This window comes from Clytia hemisphaerica, unplaced genomic scaffold, assembly GCF_902728285.1.
Source record: "Clytia hemisphaerica strain Z4C2 unplaced genomic scaffold, Clytia hemisphaerica genome assembly, whole genome shotgun sequence".
Lineage (NCBI taxonomy): Eukaryota > Metazoa > Cnidaria > Hydrozoa > Leptothecata > Clytiidae > Clytia > Clytia hemisphaerica.
This window is the reverse complement of record NW_027103355.1, coordinates 98,843-121,910: the sequence shown is the minus strand read 5'-3', so window position 1 is coordinate 121,910 and position 23,068 is coordinate 98,843. Positions and strand designations below refer to the sequence as shown.

The window sequence follows — 23,068 nt, the reverse complement described above, 5'->3', positions numbered from 1 at the left end:
TGATTCATTGCTATTATGGGAATTTACTTTTATTAATGGTGAACACTGTTTAACTTTGAAATACAATGTGTAAGCGATGAGCTATTTACAATAACATTTTGCGTCTTGGCTTGGCTTGGCTTGTAATTATTCTGCCGTAATTAGCTTGATGCATACTTTATAGAGAGTTTTGATTTTAAAAGATGAGGTTTTAGATACACAAAGTTTGATACTAAATATCTGGCGAAGGAATTAATATTTCACAATTCTGTAAACGCAGTTTTTTGCTAGTTCCTAAAAGGAACCTTCAGCCAAAATATCGACATTAAACTGAAATACTAATTTTTGACTATGGTCAGAGCCCTTAAATGGTTATTGTGTATCACTCTCGAAAGCTTCTAAATTTCGGTAAAAAGCTGATGTGTATCTTACATACCTGCAGAAAAATTCTCATGTGACCGATTTATTGTCGCTGTCAATAAACAATGGTTCCAGAATGAAATTTAGATATTTTACTAGTTTTGTAAAAAAAATAGCATAGTCGTGTATGAAATTTTGTGTTGATTAACTTTCCTGATTCAACCATAAGCCTTAAAAGAAATCTTTTTTGGGAAATCATCCTAAAATATTCTTACATCATTCTTAGGTTAGGATCCTAATTCAGACTAGATTTAACATTTAGTAAATACGTATCAAGCATTTTTGTGAAAGGAGTGAGCCTACTTGGGGGTAATTGACAATTTATAATTGAAAATGCTCTTAAAATAGCATTCTTAGCTTGAGTAGCAAAATTTCATGATGGTGATATCCTAGCATATTCTTAATTTTTAGGCCATTTTCATCATGGAAATTCTTATAAAGTGTATTCTTATAAAAAAAGCGTGTATATAGGAGGTAGAGCCCTCCTGTAATGCCCAGTTTGAGTTAGAGATGGTCATCTTTGGTCTGAATTGTAGGATCGGGCTTCTTGGTCAAGCGGTCAAGCAAAAAAGATTTCAAAAGTGAGTCTTACCACAGAGATTTCAAGCCAAAAAGCCAAAAATCCAAATATTTGACAAAAATCCACTTTTTTGAGATTCTGACCGTTTTTAACTATTTTTGGTGAACGAGTGATCCAAGAACCTGCTTTACTTTATTCTGTCTTCTAAAATTGATTTGAAGTTTTATTACTACTGGAAACCTTTCCATCATTCAGTCAGGTCTGTGCAGCGGATTTAAAGGGTTGAATACAGTATGTCGCCCCTAGAACGAAGGTTAAAAATGTTATCGCCCTGGTGGCTTCAAAAATAGATGAATCTAAAATATTTTTCCTCAAAAACAAACTCCAGTTTCTTTATTTTCCTTCCCAAGAGAGTTTTTCCAAAAGTATTTAAGTCAATCACATTTTTTAATGACTCAAAGTTGTGTCACTATTTTTAATGGCCCCTAGAACGGAGGTTTAGAATTTAAGCAATTTCTCATGATCAATGTTAGCTATCAAAACGAAATTTTCAACATAGTTTTGAATTGTGATTTCGAAGATGATGAGGGTAAAATATTTTGATAAAATTCTTACTAAAATACTAATGGTCGTTAGCATGGAGGTTTGTAGCCCCTAGAATGGAGGTTTTGTTGAAAGGAGCTCGCTGACTAAAGAGAAGTGGAAAACAGAAATTATTGACATTTTTTCAATGGCTCATAAATATAGTAGCTGATTGTAATGAAAGTTGTCAATTTTTCTGAAAGATTTTATGATTTTGTATGATGTCAGAGGAATGTAAAAAGATTAAAAAACAGTTTCTTGAAAAGAATAGAAAAACGGCTCGCCATATACCAGGTCAGGGCGAGTCCCCTTAAGGGAGTTTATGTCGAATTAATAGGTTTCTTTTGTTGTTACTATAAAAAATCTGCATAATTGCGTGTTTTGACAAAATTCTTTTGTTTCAGGCCTGATTATGCGCAAACTTTTAACCCTATTCATACTAGGGTTTTAGGGGCGGTTCAAGACTAGGGGGGGGGGCTTTTCTTGTACCACCCCTTAACTTTCGATCTAGTTGGTCTTTTTGGATGAAATTTGGCACAAAAATCCTTGTCACATAAGGTAACTTTTGACAAATTTTCTTTGATGACGTCACTAATCATGCCCAAAGTGAGCAAAAACCGAAAATTTCCTTTGTTCTTATGTAATAGTCGGAAAGTTGCAAGTACAATAAGAGAAATATTTTACGAGTTCCGAGATTTTTCCGTACAATATTTTCCGAGCCTTTAGGCGATAGAAAATCCGGAACGAGTGAAAATATTTCAATATTGTACGAGCGGAACGAGTAAAATACAAGATGTATTGCACTTTTTTTAAACATTCAGATTGCAGATATTTTTTGGATCGCCGATGAGTAATAGTTATCGGACAGTTGGGAGTACAATACAAGAAATATCTTATGAGTTCCGAGATTTTTTTGCACACAGGAGCTATTACCAATAATTTGACCTCCGAACAGAAACAGCCCCCCCCCTAGGCCGATTAGGGTTAAGACTTATATATTTAAACGATTAAATTTGTGCATATTCCGTATCATTTTCGAATACACTGCGCTAACCTGTAAAGATTGACAAATAGTGAGGAGCTGTCAAAAGTTTATTTTTTTTCGTCTTCAGGCATCAAAGATGGCATCAATTGCAGACACCATTACAAAAGAAACTGTAAGTTAATCGGATAAGATGGAATGACCAAATTTCCCCAGACGCAGTGAAACTGTATTTAAAACAGTGTTTGGTGCACGGTAAATTAAATATCAACGATCGTCGATCTCTAAGTAGCCTATACTAGACGTCAACCGCGTTCTTTCTGCGCAATTAACGTCTATTCCACTTTGTGATAATTTCGAATGTTTTGAGCCCAGGTTTTCGGGCTCCGAAAGTTCGTTTTTTTTGGACGTCAATTTAAACTTTTGAAGCCCTTGCAGTAGGGAAAAATTGAATTTGCGTCAAAACACTTGAAAGGCTTCTACTTTTCAAAAATCGTCAAAGTGAAACTCACAAAGAAACGAGATAAAAAACCCGGTTTTTAGTGAGGTGCTCGCTAACCTCTAAGCAAAACGTAATGTCTGACATTTTAAGAGGCGACTCTTATTCGATGGGTTTTGCGTTGTGTTCTGATAAGAGCTCCGAAAATCAAAGCTAGAAATTTTGATGTATTCTGACGATACAAGGGTATAGTATAGATAATCAATAAAACCTGATGCATTCTTTTTACCTTGCTCTTTGAGACCCATAAGACTATGTGGATAAGCTAGAGGATTTATTTTTAGTAAGATCTATATTTGATATGCATTTATTCTCGTTTATATTAGCATGGTTCCCCAAATAATCTTCGGGTCGCCTGTGACCCTAATGGTCATTTTGGGCTACTTTAATCGTATAAATTTTAGCGAGACTAATTTTAGCGTTTTAGCGAGTTTTCCCTATTTTCGCTAAAATAAATCTCGCTAAAACACGCCGAATCGACAGATCGCTAAAATTTATCCACACGAAATTTCTGGTTATATTGCCTTGAACATTTTTATCAATAGGAAGGGTTTCAGTGCAAAGAAATGCTAGAAAACGAATTCAGGCAATAATGTAATACGAGTATTCGCTAAAATTAATCCACGCGAAATATTTTGAAATCGTGATTCGCTAAAATAAATCCATAAAAAATCACGATTTTCCTGACTCGCTAATATACGCTAAAATTAGTCTCGCTAAAATTTCTACGATTAAAGTATTCCAGAAAGAATTTATTCCCCCTATGTTGAGGAGGTCCTTTTTTAAAAAGGCGACCCTCCTGGATGTTTCCCAATTTTTCAGGACCCCTTTGGATTTTTTTCTCCCAATTTTTGGACCACCCTGGATTTTTGACCTTGTTATACTGACCACCCTGGATTTTCAACTCGATTTTACTGGGCAATCTTGGTTAATTTTAGTTTTCACAGTGTTTCTACCCATAACATATTTTTAGCAACGTTTTAAATGGTCACTTGTGACCCATATTTTTGCTACTTTTACAGCCTATTCTCAAAGTTTTAGAGATTGCTTTTTCAAAATAAAATATTTTGATCGCGATTCTTTAGTGAATTCAGTTTTGATATCATAAGTTTTTGATACATAACAAAAAGTATAACATTTCGGGTCACCAAAGACCCCCAACTAACTGTATATTGACGAATGCATTTATTGTAGATTATAAGAGGTAGTTTTAACGGTTCGATATCAGCATTGAAAAGGGAAGTTGATGTCTGAACAAATTTCTTTGAAGGGGCAAAAGGTCTCATTATTGGATGTTGGTTTAGATGCTTTACTGTACTACATGATATTCGGTTCCCGAACGATATTGTTTCTGTTTGAAAGTTATCCAGGATTGTGAGAAAAACCTGAGGTTCATTATTACAGTTTTATTTGCTTTTTCGATGTCTTTTGTTCCCTTGATATGTGCGAATTTGCAATCTAGATTAAAGTATTCTGTTTGGGTAGAAGCTTTAAAACCTGGTTGCTGCCTCTTGGATGTAAGTTGCCTTGTTACTTAGAGTGAATGGGAGTGAGGAGGAGTGGAGCTAGTGAGTGGAGTCTTATTTAATTGACTAATTAGAATGGGAGTATGGAGGGGCTGAGTGAGGGGCTGGTCGTTTTCGGGGTGAAGCTAATGCTAATAGCTCCTGAAATAATAAAGCTCTTGCATGAAATTTTCCGTGAATTCCTAAATTTCATTTAGCTTCAAAAAACAAATTGACACCTAAATATTTTCACACCTTGAGCATGATGACATTTCTGACAGTAGGGTGTCACAAAAATTGACACATTTCCAATAAGTATATTATTTATTATTTTTTATGTCGAATATATCGTTTAAACCGTAAATATTTATAGGGAAAAGTAAGCATTTTAGACTCAGGGAATTTTTTGAGTTATGGATTGTTAAAAGAACAGCATCCTAGTTACGAACCAATCCTAAAAGCCTAGTATAAATAGGGTTAGGGTGCATGTACATTTCCCTTTTATGTATAAGCGACATGTTGATCATGATTCTTTCATTTGGTCCGGGTCCTTGATTCAGGTTATTGGGTATGATCATTGTTTAAGTTGATTTCAATAGTGCTCCGCAACGCATACGCCATAATTATTACTTTTCCCTTTTTTTAACATTTGTACGAGTTGCAATCCCACAATTCAGTGCGGCTCAATTGAAGATACGTGCAAGTTGTTTATATATATCTTTTGTCAAATGATGCAGTTAACGTGCAAAAGAGATTAACGCAAAGGTTTATGGGATTGGAACTCATACAAACACATCGACAGTAACGATTATATCAAAAATAAAATCTATCTTTAAGATTCATTGTGGTGCGCTATTTTTGTTCTGTTGGGTATTTGGTTCGTGTTGCTAGTAGTATCGTCTTTTGTCAATAATTCATTAATATTCTAATCTACTTCCCAGCTGGCACACAACGTTGTCTCGACGTTTTTCTAACGTTCACAACGCTCATATAACGTTAGAAAAACGTTGAAACAACGTTGTATGGTAGCTGGGTTTACTCCGCGGTTAAATGTCTTTCTGAGATTCAAATGGATTCAGTGCGTTATTATCATGGGTGATAGACACAGTTTGATATTTGCAGGATTGCGACATGGAAAATCATGTCTGGAATTTCGAAGAGTGTATCACGTATTACTGCATTATGATCAACTAGAATCATTTTCTTTTTAAGATTCGTGTAGCATTCACGATGTGCTTTCTGACCACATGATGCACAAATAAAAAAAACTTTCCATATTTTTTCTACATTCCTTTAAACCTGGTTACTTGCCCATGATTTGTAGAGTTAATTCTTCCTCAGAAATCTGAGCTTTTACCAACCTTTGAAAAAGTTAGGTTCTTTAGTGTCGGCTTATCTGATTTTTTGCTAGTCTTTTAAAGCTAATTTGCCTTCATTTCAATTGTTGTTTCAGGAAACTGAACCGACGAAAAAACGCAAACTGAGTGAGAGTAAGTTTTATGTGCATAATAATAATTCATGCTTAAGTTAATGTTCTTAAGATGTTTTTAATTTGACTTTTTTTAGAGGATTGAAAATATTTCAAATGGCTTGTATACTTTTTCCAAAGTTCATGCTCTTTAAAAAATCACTAGCAAAAAAATCTTAGACCTCTCTTTTAGAAAAATGTTTTAGACCCTTTTGGGGCACTTTTTGACGACGTCAAATACATTCCTTAATTTTTTTTCATTAATCTTATCTTTTCAGAAATCGAAGCCAATATACTAAAGTCTATTCACGATAAGTGTGCACTCTTTTTTCATTTATCTATAACTTTTGAAGGAATTCTTCAATCTTTATAAATTTGGTATCATTGGAAAGATATTAGTGAGTGGAACAATTTGAGATGAAAAAATCGATAAAAATATTCTAAAAATGAAGATGAAAATGAAGAAGAAAAAAATGAAGATCTTGTACAAAAGTGCTATATCTATCATTTTCACTGAAGTGAATCCTTGATTATCGAGCGTCATCACTGTGAAAAAATTTCTCAAAAATAATCATTCAGTCAAAAGATATCAAACAAAGTTATACGCTGATTGACGTCTAAAAACGCTGTTTTCTCCTGTTTTCTGCTGTTTTTTGGGGTCAATCACTTATCAACTTTGTATCATAACTTTATCTTGAATAAATATTTTAGTGAAATTTTTTCACAGTGATGACCTCCTAAGATCAAAGAATCTCTCCAATGAAAATGAAAGTTGTAACACTTCTCTACAAGATCTTCATTTTTTTCTTCTTCATTTTGATCTTCATTTTTATAATCTTTTTAAAGTTTTTTTTATTTCAAATTGTTCCACTCACTAATATCTTTCCATTGATACCAAATTTATAAAGATTGAAGAATTCCTTCAAAAGTTATAGGTAAATGAAAAAAGAGTGCACACTTATCGTGAATAGACTTTAGGTAAGGATTTGTTGACTTCAAAAGATACCTCCTAAGTTCTTTCTTTTTATCATACAAAGGTTTTGAAATGGTTTACTTTGTTTCAGCAGTACCTCATTTTCCCACTGTATCTGATGAGTTTCCGTTTCAGCATACTAAATGAGATTTTTTTTCATTTTTCATATTTGCTGCTTCATCCTTTTCATTCTCCTCACCAACCTGCTCTGTCCAATCCAATTCAACGACAAACCAACTTCGTCGAAACACCATCTTGCTCTGTCAACGACACCTCAATGACAACGATACCTCAACTTTAACGATACCTCAACTGAACCACTATTTTTTCCGCTATGACCACCAATAATTCAGAGAGAGATGAGAGCAAGAAAAGTACATTTTATTCCTTTAATTATCTAAATTATCTTTTTTACTAATAACTATATGGTTTGTTCTTATAAAAACAACGTCGTATGTTGCATAGCTTAAGAGGACACTATTTTGACAAATTACTTACAATAGACCTTATCGGAGTTTTTGATATTTCGAGTGTATTACAATAGAATTCGCCCTTGTAATACACTCGAAACAATCCCACAATGCATCGCTTTTTTAGAAAAATAAAAAACTCCGATAAGGTCTATTGAACCATTTCATAACATAAAAATACTTGTGATGAAATTAGTAGATATGGAAAAGGCGTGTTATAGCCAATTATTGATAATTCTTCCGCTGTTCATCGATTCATTTCCAACGATATGATTTATTACTAGTCATAGCTTTCACTAAATGCCCCCACATAAAGATCATGTCATGCACTTATAAAGCTTTTAAAGCTTGAAAGATTAAAGCATTAAAAATAATCAGGAATAATTGATTGATTTAATTATTGATTGATTGGTTGATTGATTGATTGATTGATTGAGGCATTTGCTTGAAAAAAAAATTATATTCCATTAACAAAATACTTGAAGAATTCGCAGCTTGATAATTTAATAAAATTTAAGGAAAAGCTGGAAAAGCTTCTCAAAAATATATTTCAAAAATTATGGTATCATTAGCTTACAGGTTTTCACATCTCCTGTTTGTTTTTTTTTTCTCCTAGTTTCTTTCTCACAACAATATATATCGTGATTATTATTGTCTAAATAGACCTTTTCTAATAATGCCGCAGACATATTAGATTGTAGGCAAAATATATAGTGGTGAATAAATCAACAAGGTAACCAATCAGAAATAGCTTGTTTTTTTCATTGGCTGCTATATTTCAACAATTCTCTATTGCAACTTTGCCTAATAAACATATAGTCAAGAGGATACTGCGTATGAAATTCATCAAAAAGTTCTGCGCCATCTTCAATAGGGTGAAATAGAAAGCAATCCTAGTTAAGGCCCGGCCTCCACTTGCGTACGCTGTGATTGCACTTCTCAAACAAAATCTTCTATTTTATTGGTCAAAAGAAAAATAAAGGAATGCCATTGTGGTCCATTCAGACGTACAGTAGAGAAAAGTTGAAATGCGCCTAATTTTTTTTTCAAGTGCATAGTACTTTTTCATGATGCAATCTTTTCTCCAAGCTGCTAAGAAGCTGAAAGGATTGAAGCCATTAGGATGATCGCGCAGACAATGAAGAGACGTGCCTTCAGGAAGCTAGACTTTTTGAGTTTATAGCTAAATATACTTTCACTTTATGGTGTTTCTGTATGACTGTCTGTGTACCTAGTCTAACCACTTTTAAATGCCTTCGGGAAGGTCCATCCTAACTTGGAAAGCCAGAATTGGAGCTATTTCACCAAACCACTGGAGCGTAAGGCTATCACAACTGCATGAAAAAGTTGAATGTGCGCATGTAAAGTTAAACGAATGTAAACAAACTTTTTGCAGGTTTTTGAAATAGATTTACCTGAAAAACTGAAAAAACAGTGAAAAAACTCTAAGTGAGGTAAATCTATTTTGAAGACCAAAAGAAAAAGTTTGTTTACATTGATTGACATTCAACATTCATTCAACCACTTTTGGATTTAATGTACATTTGAAAACTTGAGCAAATTTCTTTAAAGATTCCGAAAAAAGAATTGAAATCATTGCTGAAATGAACTTCTGACTAAATTACAGTAGTTAGTATTCAGTTTCAAAGACAAGAAACAAAATTTGACATACAAAACACTTTTTCCAGTCAAAGAAACGCTCATCATCATAACCAGTCTGCCATTTTGTTTGTTTTGATTTGCACAAGTAATATTGTAATTCGTGTTATATCATACACTGTTATGATTTGCATTTATAACACTCGCTTCAGCTTTTCAAAGCTAAATCCAAAACCAAAATTGTAATATGTAATAATGGTAATAGCATATAACGTAATATGAAAATATGTATATAAAAACCGAACATTTACGGAAGAGACTAACTACGGGGATGCTTGGGCGACAAAACGCAACAAAATTTCGAGATTCCAGTCCAATATCTATGCGTGAAACTATGAGTGCCTCCTCGTCGCTACGCTCCTGCGGGGGCAATTAATTTCGCCTTAGCGAAAGTATTACGATAGGCATGGTGCGATATCGGACGAAAATTTAGAAAACGAAAGTACTTGATACGGTGGACAAACTCACTAAAATCAATTTACAAATTACACGCTCGTATAACCACGGAAGATCTTCGCTGGTTTTCTTTGGATTACGTCATTATATCTTTGTGTCTTTAACTTCACAGTTTTGATTTTTCTTTATTTTCTTATAAGCATATACTTTATAAGAATCAAATCAATAACTCTTGATAGACGGTGATATACCTTTCAGTAATTAGTTCTTACAAAGTGAACAAGGGATGGGGCACAATATGAGCATATTTATTTTTTTTATAAGCATTTACTTTATAAGAATCAAATCAATAACTCTTGATAGACGGTGATATACCTTTCGGTAATTAGTTCTTACAAAGTAAACAAGGGATGGGGTACAATATGAGCATATTTATTTTTCTTATAAGCATTTACTTTATAAGAATCAAATCAATAACTCTTGATAGATGGTGATAAACCTTTTGGTAATTAGTTCTTACAAAGTAAACAAGAGATGACGTGTAATAAGAGCATTTCTTTTTTTTATAAGCATATACTTTATGAGAGTTTTTTAAAATAAAACAACAATTGTTATTAAATTGGTCTTATTTTTTTAGCGATTTTAAGCCTCGTTGTTCTTGTTGTAAAATTGTTTCATCAAGGCTCGATGTAAAGTAGATTTCAGATTAGCTTCATCTACTTCTTGTTTTTCCTATGTAGTTCAAATTCTAGGCGAAATTTTCGACTTCGAGTCGTCTTGCTTTTCTTGTTTTAGGAAGCAAAGATGTCAGATCAAGTAAGTCTACTTTTTATAAATAATTTGAAAATTTATCCCAGGAAGTACTTGAGCAAAATGGGTGTTGGGTTTGTGCAAGCCAAATGGGTTTCTTTTTTAAGCCCTCGAAAGACTCTAAAAGTGGAACAAAAACGAATAATTAGCAATTGATTCTCTGAAAGGATCCCAAAATTAAGAAATGTCAAAAATCATCAACTCCCTCAAAGGGTCATAAAATCTGGAATTTTTGAGCTAACAATTGGAAAAATAGTCTTTTTAAAGGGTCGCAAAAATGTCGAAATCCATTCCCTCAGCTTTGGATCGGACATACCCGTCAAACCTAGTACCCCCCTAGGGGGGTTTAAGTATTTTTATTACTTTTTTGTCTTTTACGTCTCTGTTTAGTTGAATTGCTTGAAACATTTTTCTATATCCACTTGATTCAAATTTGTTTCTAATATTTTAGGAAAATGGGAAAGACTTACAGGTTCGTGGATATCGGAGACAGAAGACAAAATTCAATCAAGATGATAATTTACGCTGGCATTCATCGAGACGATTTGTTCTATAATTTTGATTAGAAAGTTATTGAGCGTTTCATTTGAAAATTTTAGACACTTGCAAAAATGATTCTAACGCAGCTTTTATAAAAGTTAGGCTTTCCAAACACATACTAATGAACAGTTCTTTAATTTTTACATGTTCAGATTTGATGGATGGAAATCTGAGTGAGTACAAGCAAATTGATAAAACTGCACTCCTAACTTGTGCACAATATATTGTAGTTTTTATGAAATGTTTCTGAATAGAATCTCGCTAATCTCGCTATTTGCACCATGATATGGAATCAAAAAAGTGCACAAGGAACACTTACAAATTATTAGATGTTATAAATGACACCGGTTGTCCTAAAAAAAACTTAACATGATTTCAAACAGGTATAAACTCACTGACGTGACCATGACTTCCAATCAACACAAAATCCTACACAAAGGAGATTTAAGGCATTTTACTTATCGTGTTAAAATCTTAGATATCAGTTCAAAAAAGAATTTGTTTTATACGCAAATATGTAAAAGGCGTTCAACTTGTAAAAAAAGTGACGCAGCAAATCGAAAAAAAATGATGTCAATTTTAATTTTTTTTCTGCGCAGGTTTACTTAGACGATCAACAAATCAAATTTACCTGAATTTTCGCACAAAGATATAAATATGAATCTTGACAAACCCCAAAAATGTCGAAAGGTTTCAACAAAAATACGTCATAATATTATCCTTGACATGTAAAGTGTTTTTTGGGACACCTGGTATAAATCGAACAAATATAAAAACGTTAAACGCTAGAAGTTATGAACTAAAACATGTGTTTTCTTTTTCTCGCCACCATCGATCTACTTTAGCCGAGAAAAAGATAGAACAACAAGTGATAAAGGGTATGTATGCTTTCTTTAGGATTTTTAACCCTTATCGTTCCCAGATTTGCTAAAGTCCTTCATGTATAACTATACTTACTTGGAATACTTGGAAGTGCTTTCGATGGTCTTCCATCTAGGTGAGCAATCTAATGTCCGCCTGCATGTTATTGATTTGGTGTTTAATTGAGTTGGATACAGCATTGGTTGTAAACCCCGGAACACAGGGTTCATCTGGAACGAAAAGAAGGAACTTGTCTAACTTTATTTTGAAGGTTAGCAAAGGGCATCCATTTAAATTCCTCAATTCTTTTGGGAGGGAGTTGAACAAGATTGACCCACGGGTAGACAAGAAATTATATCAGATAGTCTGTAAGGGAACTGATGTTGTTGGAATTCGGGCTTTGACAAAAGAATCTACCAAGGGATGAAAAACAGGTCGTAAACCGTCTGACAGGTTGATGTTTGGCCCCGGGGGGGGGGAGGTACTTAGGCAATAATGGATGATGAGTATGTGCGGACGGTAAGGGTCGTTTTTTTCACCCTTCAAAGTCTCTCTAAGGGTTTGGATTTCGGAGGTCCAGTCTGAACATACCCCTCATTCGCCAACCCTAGTACCCCACCCCCCCGGGTGTTTGGCGCAAGGTTTTCAAGGATCTTCGATGTGTAGATAATCATATTTTTCTTTCTCGTCTTCGTTCCAGCGAATAGAGTTAGAATGCCTTCAATCTTGACCAGTATGACTTTTCAGGGTGGGGCTTTTTCGAATAAAGCTCCATTGGACCATCTCAAGAATTTGCATCAGCTTTCAGCCATGGATTCCAGATTTGGGAGCAATATTCTAGTTTGGGTAGAACAAGAGATCTCCAAAGAGTGAGCATAGGTGTATTTGCTCTTGTTCTGCAGGTCCTGGGAATCCAGGATGAGGTTTTCCGAAAATTTGCAACGACATTGTTTATGTGATGCTTGAATTTGCATTCATTGGACATCAACACTTCAAAGTCTTTCACATAATCATATTCTTGAATTTCTGTGTTGCTACTACTCATGTAGCTTGTCTCTGCTTTGACTTTGGTATTTTTCCGTCACGTAACAGCTCAAACTTGACACCGCTAAATTCCATGTCGTTATCATTCGACCAGTGATAAACTGAGTTTAGGTCTTGTTGAAGTTTTTATGTATCATCAATGTTATTTACACCTTTGATGAGCCTTGTGTCTTCTGCAAAACTTTGTGTGGAAGAGTGTTGAACTTCATCATCAATGTCTCCCATTAAGATTAGGAAAATTAATAGTTCTAGAACACATCTTTGTGGAACACCTGATATGACAGGTGTGGGGGTAGATGGAACGCCATCCACCATTACGGTTTGGTGTTGGAGGAGAAGGGTGTTTGGGTGTATTGAAGACTGAACTATATTGCTGAGATAGAATATCTACCCTCTTTTCTGGATCGCTGATCAGATTTCCTTTTTCTAGTAATGGTCCAATTTTGTTTTTCAACTTTAGAAAATGAGTAAAAGTATTTTGGGTTCTTTTTCATAGCTTTTATTGCTCTTTTTCTACAAGTTGAGATGTAAACTTGTATAACTTTTAATTACTTCTCAAACTTTTGGCATGTTATTAGGGAGTGGTCAGAAAGTATCTACTAGGGAGTAGAGGATTGGGAAAATGTCATGCCTTGAGGGGGAATTTTCATTAAAATAGATTTTAAATGTATTAGCAGCCAGCGCCGCATCCACAGGGGGTAGGTAGGGCGGTTGCCCCTCCAAATAAAAACTGACCAAAAAGGTTAAAGTTATTTCAATAGAATGTGAAGATGCTTGCAGCTTTTGTGACCTTTCCCGCTACCTTTCACCTTTTTAAGGCATCTTTTAAGCTGTCAGACTTTTCTTAGAGTATGAAATTTCCTGCTTTCTACAGTTTTTGTGAGCTCATTCTTGCTAACTTTGACCTTTTCAAGGCCTTTTTTAAGTTATTTGAGCTGCCTTAGAGCAAAACTTTTACCGCGCCTCAGTTACGAGGAAAATTTTCCCTAAAAAAAGGTCAATTTTTTCAATGCCATCCCTCGAACCGAGAACTTTTGGCTACGCTTCTTGCAGCTGCTATTATTGTTTATCTCCGTTTTGAGAGGTCAAGGAACATTTTGAGTGGCCATATTAGGAAGGAGGTACCAAAAATATATTGACTAGTTAGTGTATGTGCGAAACTTTTTTAGATTTTTTGAAAATATCGTCCATCCCGCCCCAGTAGATTCTTTCTGACCATTCCCTTAATCGCTAATTTTCACATTTTTTTCACATGATTTGTCCAGAGATAGACGAAAAGATTGCCAAAGCAAAACAAGGTGATTAATTTTCACATCACCATGTGTTATTTTATGTCAAATTTTAAAAATATTCGCACTAGTCAAAATATTTCAATACTTTATTCTTGCTTCCAACACTAGGGAAATGAGGTTTAGAAATTTAGGTCCAAAATTTAATTTACTCAGCGGCGGCTTCTTGAAGATTATCTGAACTGAATTTTGGTTCTTGCGTGGACTATGTGGCGGAAACTGAAAGAAAACAATTGCTGTTTCCACCTGATTACCCCCCTACTAAAAACCCCTATTAAATCTTTCAGTAAAAGTCTAATAAATACTGTTTCTTTTTTTCCTATTCTAGAAAACTACAGACTCAAAGCAGGTGATTGAAATCGATTTATTCTTGCAAAGATTAAACGAATTAAAGTGTTTCGCGTTGGTTGGTTTTGTATCCTTTATATACTTCTTTACTTCAACCTTTAAGGCTGTTCTCGGCATTTTTCGGCATGAGCACTTTCAACTTATTTGTCATAACGATGGCATATACTGACAAGAGGGATTTTACTCTATTTGGCACGGTTTGTTTTAGCCTGGATATCCAAGCTCAAAATTTTAGAAAAAACAAAATTTACCTCAACATACAAAATTCTAAAATTTTCAGAGCTTGGTCTCCCTAGAGAATGGAAGTGCTAACCCATGTTTCCAACACTTTCCTAGCCAGCCCATGACAGCAAAACAGAACTTGATAAAAGCAGCCTTACAAGATCTAAAACCATTTAAAACATCCAAAGATTACACCAGAGTCCATGAACAAATTTGCTTGCATTATCATGACCAACCATCATACCATGTTTTCTTGGAAAATGAACTTGCCTTCTGTTTTCTTCTTTTTCATGTTTTCATGTAACAGAAAGCTCTATATTTTCTTATATTCAGAAAGCTCTATCTTCACTAGAAAGTGGAGGACTATCCTATTTTTGCTTCAGAATTACTCCGCACCGTGTAGATTGGCCCTTATGGCTTCAGTGAAGTGAGCGCAAGCAAGCGGACTGCATTCTGATATGGAGAATGCAAAACGCTCTAGGGAGACCAGGCCGTAAACCAGAACATAAAATATAAAAAACTAGACTGTAAAATAGTTTACAGCCTGGATATCCAGGCTACGTTTGTTTATCAAAGTTTATTGAAAGTTCGATTTTGAATGATTGAAATACATTTGAAAGATATTTTTCAAAATTCTACATTTTTCAACTCAACGTAAACACATATCACTTAAATATTTTTGATACTTGTTCAGATATCCAAGCTAAATGTGATGCCAAGTACACCAGTCGCTCATGTCGGCATTTACCGATATATGGCAAATAGGTCGAATCTTTAAAAAGCACAACACTTGAAGGGTTTAAAAAGCGACAAAATTAACTTCATCATTATTTTCAGCTTTTAATAATCCAAAGAGGATCATGTATAGAAAATTCCAGGGACGACCAAGCCCTTATCTTTTCACAAACTAAACTAAAATAATTCATTTTCAATTCCTATCTTTTGAAAATGCAGCATATCATAATCTCCTATTTCTTTTTCTATAGAAAAGGACAGATTGGCTAAAGCAAGTAAGTCATTTTTTCAGGTTTTAAAGCTCTGGTAGCTTCTTCCCCTTTTTGATTGACCTTTCATTCTTTTGATATATCTGTCCGTATATTTGACGCGCAATCTTAATTGAATACCAAAAAGTGCTGAAAAAAACTTAAATGTGGAGCTACCGTTTTAGTTGGAATATTCTATTTGAATTGGTACCCAACCTAAAACCTGAAAAATTTAATAAGCTTTTCACGGATAGCTAATTCTTTATCAAAATATTTTTTGTTCTTAAGTTATGACAAAATAACGGAACCTGTCTATTTTCTCAAAAAATGTTTCGTGTAGACCGCGCTAAAATATGAAAAACAGCGGGGTGGAAAGGTTAAAATATTCGTCATAATTTTATGACGGATTGAATCTAGCAATTACTTTGTTTTACTCGTTACTATTATTTTTTTTCAAAATTTAGCGGTAAATTTCAGTTTCAATCCGTCATTTGTGTAAAAACCAGGCGGGTCGCTAAAGGTCGCGCAACTTTGGTAGGATTTGTTGGCTTCAAATCGAGTGTGATTAATTACGTGCGTCCCGTGCCCTCGTGCCCTCGTGGGTCGTGCCTTCGTGCCTCGTGCGTCCCGTGCCCTCGTGCCTTCGTGCCCTCGTGGGTCCCGAAAAAAATTACGTGGATCCCGAAAAAAATTACGTGGGTAGTTCGTGGGTCCCAAAAAAAATTACGTGGGTCTTGAAAAAAATTACGTGGGTAGTTCGTGGGTCCCAAAAGTTACGTGGGTCCTAAAAAAATTAACGTTGGTCCAAAAAAAAATACGTGGGTCCCGAAAAAATTTGAAGGCACGTGGTCTAAGCGTGATTTAAAATTAAAAAATTGCTGATCTGGAAGTTGATTTTCCATGTCCATGTGGTTAAGCTCAGCATAAAATGAAGTCCCGAACGCGAATTAAAAGTTCTGAAAGTTGATAGAAAGCCCGGAGTCTAATACTTGTCGATCGACGGAAGTGTGCCTCTAACTAAAGCTCGAAAATTGGACCCTGCTTGGGACTCATCTTTTCGAAAAAAGTGACCTAGGCTGGGACTTAAATAAAGAGGGATATTGTTCTCCTTAAAGCAATACTTCGAAACAATTAATTATAAGAACTTTCTGAAATAGGCAGGGATTTTTTAATATTTTAATTGAAGTTTGGCATTAGAAATCCTCTTATATCTCAAGCATCACACTGAAATACAACTTGAAATTTTGCACAAAGACACTCTGATAGTGCCATGTTTCCTTAGTATAAAAATTTTTAATATTCGATATCAATTATTTTTGGAAATTTGTATTAAAAAATGGCGTTTTTATTTTGGCGAGACCGTATCACAGATCTGTAAAGCCCGAAGGGCTAAATAAGCGACTTTTATCGAAAAGTGAAGCCTAGGTTTGGAAGGATTTCCTATCAAAGTCACGTGACTATAAAAATATGCAATTTCACCGGTTTGAGAGATGTGAAATAACGTTTGCCGCTTACTTTTTTTTATCTCGCGCTCCAAAAACAATTAAAATGCTAGATCCGCGGGCACGAAATTTAAAAAGTCAATTTTTTGCTTCATTTCTTTTGCTGGAGAAAACTTAAAGTTGCATATCTAGTTATCCCAACAAATTCTCCAAAGAAGATTCCACACAATTACAAAGACACACGTGACTACTGAACCACGAGATCATTTTTTGGACCTACGAAATCATTTTCCGGACCCACAAAATCATCTTCAGGACCCACGTAATTTTTTTTCAGGACCCACGTTAATTTTTTCAGGACCCAAGTAATTTTTTTCAAGACCCACGTAATTTTTTTCAGGACCCACGTAATTTTTTTCAGGACCCACGAACTACCCACGAGGGCACGAAGGCACGAGGGCACGTGACGCACGAGGCACAAAGGCACGACCCACGTGGGCACGAGGGCACGGGACGCGCGTAATTAATCACACTCCTTCAAATCCTACCAAGGAGATTCGATTCTAGCCCTTCGGTCCTATACTTCATTAGTTTTAACTAGCTGACGAAGTATTTTACCTCTCTTATCTTTCTCATAATGTAGATAAAAGAATTGAAAAGAGTTCAGCCTTTGAGCTTTTTGTCAAAGCTTTGTCGCCGTTGTAAAAAAATTACCTTTGAGGTAATATAACAAAAATACATTGTTTCGTTTTAAGATTCGTCAACAACGATCTTCCATATCTTCCTAGAAAAATACAAAGAAAACGTCTGTCCAGTCCTTTTTATGTTCATTATATCGAATTGATAGCACGCGCTATATCATTTTTATGACAATTAGTAATGATATAATTAAACTTTTGCTCTTCTTTCTCAGACAATATTACATTTTCCAAACGTCTGGAAATCGGGTGTGGTAATCAAACACACCAAATCATGGTTAAATGTAAGTTATTTTGCCCAAGATCTTGTGTTCGATTTGGATACACTATAGTCCGTATAAAAAAACACGGTCTGGAAGCCTTTTGTTTCTTTCCATTGTTTCTTACTCAAACTTACGCTAATAAATTAGTTTGTTTTCGCTCATTTGGTAACGTCAATAGAAAAAGATAACAAAAAGTTAAAACAATAAGCTTCTAGACCAGGGTTTTTTATACGGACTATAGATACAGCGTAGAATAAGTTTAGACTCGTGAAAAGTGTCTATTTCTCTATTGTAATTAGCATTTCTTAAAGGAATAGAGCTGATTATATTCTAGCTTTCAAATTAATAGATACTGTTAACTGCTCTAACTTGGGACTATCTGACAAAACATGGGACGGCAATTCGGCCATCATACTCATTTCACCGAATCTCCAAAGTCATTTGATTTGAGTTAGTGAACAACGTATTAAAAAATTCACGATTTCCCTTTCGCACCGAGTAGGCCTTTAAATTGAAATATGAAAAAGATCCGTAGTGGAACACGTGAATGTCTGGAACAAAGAAGACCAAATTAGTGGCAAAACGATGGAGGGTTTGACGTGTCACTCGCGCGGCAAGTTGCACACTTGTTATTTGTTAATCCCATCGGGCGATAGGCGGTTAGGCGGTGGGCGTTCTCTAATTCTCCAATTGGCGTCCGATTATTTTGAATGAAAACAAAGAAGTTAAAAAGGGCGCGCTATCAGTGAAAGTTTTCGTGACATGTTATGACAGAAAGTATGATTGATAAACTTGGTGGAGTTATCAAAACAAATTTGTTGTCAAAGAGATTTAACAGTAAGTGAAAATACATCAATAGTCCCATGTTTCGACCAATTAGTCAAGTTAGAGCAGTTGACGGTAGAAACAAAGAATCTTTAGAGCATTTTAACCGTAAATTGACCGTATTTTACTTATTGTTTGATTTGTATGAATTCTCAACAATTTCTTAACGACCTTGAATACTTTTAGACTTATTTTGTGATTACTTTTGCATATTGTTCAACCACTGTTCTTCAGATACAAAGACGCTGAAAGACGGCCAGAAGATCGAACACTCTCAGTTTTAAAGGTTTTTCCGTAGGCCTATTCGGTGTTTCAATTAGCGATTCGTTATCGCAGCCCCTAAAGGGTTTCGTCGCAAATCAGACTCTAGGGTCTTGATTCAAATAAGACCTAAAGTGTGACCCATCAAGACCATTTTTGTGTTCCGAAAGAGACTCTTAAAGGTCTGGTTTTATTACACCCATGGGTCTTGTTTAAAGCGAGACCTCCGTTATCACAGCACCTAAAAGTCTCCTTTGATATTTAAGATCAGTTAAGCTCTGCATCTATTCCACACCCAATTGTCTGATTTGAAATAAGACCCCTTAAAAAGTCTGTTATCGCAGCACCTAAAGGTCTCATTTTAAAGGTCTGTTTTAAAATCAGACGCTGAAGGTCTTATTACACCTAACCAAATGAAAATTCCTGTCATACTTCAGGTACAGTACGTAACGAGCGAAGATGGTTGGAATCAATTTGAAATAAAACATATTTTTATCAAAATACTATCTATTTGAAATTATGAATTGTGAATTAGACTTAATATATAAATATAGTTAGATTGAATTTAAATAATCAAACAACGAAATGTGCTTCCTGCCAGTTATTGTTCATTTTCCAACTAGTAGCGATATGATTGTTATATCTTCCACCCCCTATATGAAATTTCTTTCTGGAAGAGCCCATTCAGACTTAGTGACAATCTTAATAAAAAGAAATAAACGGGGCTTATCTTAGCTTGGCTTTGCCTTTCTGGCTGGGCGGAGTGGTTTAACACTTTGAATAAACGGTACCCCCCCCCCCACGTACAAATGTTTAAATAAGCTACCGTGTCTACTGCTTCTTTGCTATCATGTCTATTAGAAAAGCCTACTCCGGGCAGACCTGAAACGGTCTTATTTTCGGATGGACTTAATCGAGACCCTTTCCATCGTGTCTACTACTTCTTTGCTATCGTGTCTATTAGAAAACCTACTCCGGGGAGACCTGAAATGGTCTTATTTTCGGATGGACTTAATCGAGACCCTTTCGAACGGTCTTATTTTCGGATGGACTCAATCGAGACCCTTTCCATCGTGTCTACTACTTCTTTGCTATCGTGTCTATTAGAAAAAACTACTCCGGGGAGACCTGAATTGGTCTTATTTTTGGATGGACTTAATCGAGACCTTTAATAAGCTTTGTGAATTTCACTCTTTGAAGGTCTTCTTTCAGCATTACAAAGAGACCCTTTGGTGTATGAAACCAAACCATATTTGAAATGAAACCTGTTAAGGTTTTCTTTCGGGAACAAAAGTGTCTCGATTTAGACTTTTAATGATCTAATTGGGGGGGGCGTACGGGTTTGACGGTGTGACGGTATTAACCCTTTTTTCCGTCGGTGTTTCGGTGTTTGAAGAAAAAAGTGACGGTATTTCGGTGTCAAACATGCCATGCGGTGACAAAAATAAGGATTTTACCAAATTTTGATGTCGGTGTTGACGGTAATCCAAGAAATATGCGTCGGTATTTCGGTGTCTGCGACCCCCGTACGCCCCCCTCCTAATTGTCCTAGCTGGTAAACCAGACCCGCTAAGGACTACTACGGGAACCTGAAAGGCATAGATTTACACTTGTAATAGTTTCGCTTGATATGAGACTCTAAAAGGTCTCAGGAAAAACCTTTAAAACTGAGAGTGAAGAAGAATGAAGCACAGCCAATGGCAAAGCATAGTATTTTTATTTATCCACCTAAAATCCCGGACAAAAGGTTGTAGACTTTTCAAAAATACATGAAAATTTCAAAATAACCTCAAAAAACCCATTTTTACCAGGGCCAATGTTGTTCTTATTGGATTTGGAGACTTGGGTGACAAGTCCAAAAACCAAATCCACTCGACATTGAAGGAAATGGATTTTTGCAAAGTTTCCAGGCATTTTTTTGTCTGAGATTGAACATTGAAGGTTCAATGAGTTTTGCACTTCAACTTTTTCGAGAAGACATCTAATTAGACCATATTCGAGATAGTTTAGTTAGGGAGTGGTCAGAAAGTATCTACTAGGGGGGGGTGGAGGATTCTAGGGGGGGGTTCCAAATTTTTTTCGAGGGTTTAGGGGGGGGTTTCAAATTTCTTTTGAGGGTTTAGGGGGGGGTTCCAAATCTTTTGGGCAACTCAAGAGAAAATGTAGGAAGTCTAATTTCATGGTTTTACGTTTCAAGATTTAAAAAATTTGTCGGCCTGACGGCCGACAACTCTGAATTTATTTTATTGGATATATGTACATGTCATACTAACATTATTTGGGAATCATCGCCTTGCCCTTTTGGTTTGTAGCATTGAGCTAGATGAGGGAAGTAGATTAGTAGCTTTCACAGCTCATCAGAGTGGTTTGAAAAAGTACTTTTTAGAAAGAAATTTGTCAAAACAAAGTGTCTTTTAGCTAAAATGGTGGTGAAAAACATCGAAATTTTCTCCCGTCGGCGCAAACCGCATGGTTGTACCTCCTTAGTCTCTACTAATATCTTATAAATTACATACACAGAGCTTTGACAGACCCTGGAAAACCTGAAAAATATAGGTTTATAGGAAAATTTAAAACTCAGAGAATTCAGAATTGTATTTTAGGGTCTCGAGTACCTGATCTTCAAATTTTTTTTCCTTGGGGCCAACCATGGTGGCCCCTCAGGATATTTTGAGTAATTGAGATGCCTCCGTAATGTAGGGAGATTGTGTATCAGGGAAAATAACTCGTTGATTCTTATTTTAACCCCGGACAAATCCTTTAGGAGATCACACTACCATTTTGATTGACGTTTACACCACGGGTTTTTTTCTTTTGTTTACTTCAGAGAAATTCCGTCGTAACTATGGAAAATCCCGTGGTGTAAACGTCAATCAAAATGGTAGATCTCATAAAGGACTATACTCAACTTTTTACAGGGCTAAACTATCTCCCTTACCTAATTTTGACATAAAAACTGTCATACAAACAAATAATACTCTTTGTACCGCATCTGTATGAATTCTATTTTTGCGTAAAAATTTTTCTAAAGTCTATTCACGATAAGTGTGCACTCTTTTTTCATTTACCTATAACTTTTGAAGGAATTCTTCAATCTTTATAAATTTGGTATCATCGGAAAGATATTAGTGAGTGGAACAATTTCAAATAAAAAAGTCTTTGAAAAAATTCTAAAAATGAAGATGAAAATGAAGAAGAAAAAAATGAAGATCTTGTAGAAAAGTGCTATAACTTTCATTTTCACTGGAGAGATTCTTTGATTTTTGGAGGTCATCACTGTGAAGAAATTTCACTAAAATATTTATTCAATACAAAGTTATGATACAAAGTTAATAAGTGATTGACCCCAAAAAACAGCAGAAAATAGCAAAAAACAGCGTTTTTAGACGTCAATTAGCTTATAACTTTGTTTGATATCTTTTGACTGAATGATTATTTTTGAGAAATTTTTTCACAGTGATGACGTTCGATAATAAAGGTTTCAATTCAGTGAAAATGATAGTTATAGCACTTTTCTACAAGATCTTCATTTTTTTCTTCTTCATTTTCATCTTCATTTTTAGAATTATTTTGAAGATTTTTTTACTTCAAATTGTTCCACTCACTAATATCTTTCCAATGATACCAAATTTATAAAGATTGAAGAATTCCTTCAAAAGTTATAAGTAAATGAAAAAAGAGTGCACACTTATCGTGAATAGACTTTAGTAGGGGGGGGGGTGCGAAAAAATATTGGGCCTTATGAGGGGGGGTTCGAAATTTTTTTCCAGGCTAGGGGAGGGGGTGCAAAATTTTTTTGGGATTTTTCAAAATATCCTCCACTCCCCCCTAGTAGATACTTTCTGACCACTCCCTTAATCATAAACAACTTTTCAGAGCAGCTCTCTGGTGCACCCACTACCCACCAACTATGTGGCTGAAGCTCACCCATTTCCAGTCATTGTCAGTCATTAAATGCGACAAGGAATAAATCCACAAGTTCTGCTAGAAAAGCCTGTAGGTGTATTCTGCCAAATAATAACTTGTGGT

The 23,068-nt window shown here is 35.2% G+C and overlaps 1 long non-coding RNA gene across 1 annotated transcript; it reads left to right on the top strand.

Annotated features, from left to right (window-relative positions):
* The first annotated feature begins 10,234 nt into the window (after positions 1 to 10,234).
* LOC136820908 (uncharacterized) lies at positions 10,235 to 11,520 on the top strand. Its single transcript, XR_010848655.1, has 4 exons — positions 10,235 to 10,269; positions 10,715 to 10,735; positions 10,956 to 10,976; positions 11,403 to 11,520. It is a non-coding gene; the product is annotated as an uncharacterized lncRNA (long non-coding RNA).
* The last annotated feature ends 11,548 nt before the right edge of the window (positions 11,521 to 23,068 follow it).